This window comes from Coffea eugenioides, unplaced genomic scaffold (genome assembly GCF_003713205.1).
Source record: "Coffea eugenioides isolate CCC68of unplaced genomic scaffold, Ceug_1.0 ScVebR1_1602;HRSCAF=2481, whole genome shotgun sequence".
Taxonomy (NCBI): Eukaryota; Viridiplantae; Streptophyta; class Magnoliopsida; order Gentianales; family Rubiaceae; genus Coffea; species Coffea eugenioides.
The window spans coordinates 1-2284 of NW_020862017.1; the positions used below are offsets into that span (position 1 = coordinate 1).

The following is a 2284-nucleotide window of genomic DNA, read 5'->3' on the forward strand; positions in this document are numbered from 1 at the left end:
CAACCAATTCAATAGCTGCAGTCCCTGGGAACGAGATGCTTCGGTTCGCATACTTAAGGGGTTGAGGGATTCAACAATCCATCCAGGGAGCGATGAGTAGATGTCCGTCCTCTTAGGGAGGAGCAGCACCCCAGTTGAGAAATTCTTGAACACATGAGGGCCGGTTTCAAAATCACCATTTTTGACCAAGGTACCTGCATAGTTTCAGGGCAAATTAGGAGCTTTCTATGAATTATAAAATATACATTGCATTGGTTAACATTTACTATATATTTAGAAGAAACTACAAATTTATATTTTAAAGATAGTGTCTTCGTGAACGAATATCAACAGTCAATAATAAAAAGAACAAAAAGGCAGTTGGGTTGTGATCAACTTACGACCATTGCCCAACAATTCAGACAATTATTTTGGGATAAATGTTAATGGCACTCCTTTCTCTGTGAACGGCACCTTTTTTTTTTTTCAAACTTTTGCCATATGAATCAGATAAAAATTGCCATGTTTTTCTTTGAATTTACAACTACCATTAGAAAAGTCAAGAGGAGTATGATTAACAGATAAGTGTGTGCCATTAACATTTTTCTTGTACTGGCCAACATCGAGCTTTCACATATCTGCTTAAAGATATGGGAGGCAGATAATATTGGAAAAAAAATTCCAAATTTGGAAGAGGACTTACCCTTAGTGTATCTGAGAGGAAGTATCTCCTTGATTGCAATTGCATCCAGAAGAGGTCCACAGGTAGGATCCTCTTGAATTCCAGGATTATGAAATGTAACCTTGACAACATCAGAAGTTGCCTTAAAAGCCCATGCATAAGTATCACCACCATCGCTGCTAAACAGTGTTTGAATTGGGAGTTCAATCGAAAAACCAGGGACAGAAACCCTTAGCTTCTCATCTTGGGCACAAGTCCTGGTGACTGCAAAGGTCAATGAAGACATTGCTCCAGGTTTCACCTTAACATATTGAGATATGGAAGCCTCATTTCCAAGCCTCACTGCATGAACCCCACGAGGGATTACATAGTGAAAACCACCAGGTTGCCGTCCATTTGAAACATATTCAACTATGCCATGAATTTCCCATTTGGGCAAGGAGTATTTTCCTATGATCTGTCTTTTCTTAAGGTTTGATACCTTTGGCCCTTCCTCAAAGTTACCATTTTCTAGTAGACCTGCAAAATGTAAACAGGAATATGGTTAGAAAAACATACTACTGCTAGTTATGAGTAAATTTTTCTCCTTGTTCTTGTATGCTGCCATTGTTTGAATTTTTCAGAAAATATAATAATAAAGAGGAAGAGTACATAGAAGGTCAATTCATATCAATGATTAAAAGAAGTCCAGGGAGAAAAACCTTTTCCAAGTATCGGAAAGACAATTCAAACACCATAAGATTCAAAATAAAAAAAATCAAACGGGTTCATGTCGCTCTTGATGTTGAACATGTTAGAGAAAATTAACGCTGCTCATTTGATTTTTCTACAATTTACGTGGCTCATGTTTGCATGTCAAGTGAAAGTAGGAGGTAAGATTTGATATTCCCTCCGTCATGTACTGAGTGCTGACATAAAAATGATATGGTAAAGTGAATTTATTTGGCATAAACCCCAAAAAAAAAAATATTGTACCAAGGTTATCTCGTACCTAAGAAAATTTCATTTAGCAATTTTATATGAAAAAAATTAAAGACTATTTAAAGCATACCATCAAGAAATGGCGCAACAGCCGCGAAAGAAAGGCTTTGGTAAATACACATTATGAATAAAATGCAGAGGGAGAGAATGGAAGCCATTTTTAGCAGTGAAACTGCCAATGTGAGGCAGGATAAAAGCAAATGAGAATGCACGCACTCTTCACTTCAAAAAGCATAACATTGGAGCATGTATGCTTATATGTAAAACTTAAGTTAGAACTTAGAAGGTCTAAGAATAGATAAGAGGGACATGTTATCACGCCATAAAATCAGGCTTGAGATGTGTCGGATTGTCTCAATTTCTCGTTCCCAAAACAAAAAACAAATATTAGGCCCATCTTGGACATTATCTAGCCGTTGAAATCAGTGATAAAGTCTGCAATTCCATTTCCAAAGGGGACTGAAGTCTTCATAGGTTAGCGTGATTTGTACTATGTACTTTGAATCCCTGGATATCCCACATGACGAAGCTTCATTTCCTTAATCCCACTTGATATGTCTCGAACAACTGACCCTATATATTCATTTATCTGTTCTTATTTCAGTTCTTGATACTCAAATACCTTCAAAGTACTTTCAAGGT

At 36.9% G+C, this 2284-nt stretch overlaps 1 pseudogene; it reads right to left on the bottom strand.

The window, feature by feature from the left end:
* Positions 1-4: 4 nt before the first annotated feature.
* LOC113755597 lies at positions 5-1800 on the bottom strand (annotated as a pseudogene).
* Positions 1801-2284: the final 484 nt, after the last annotated feature.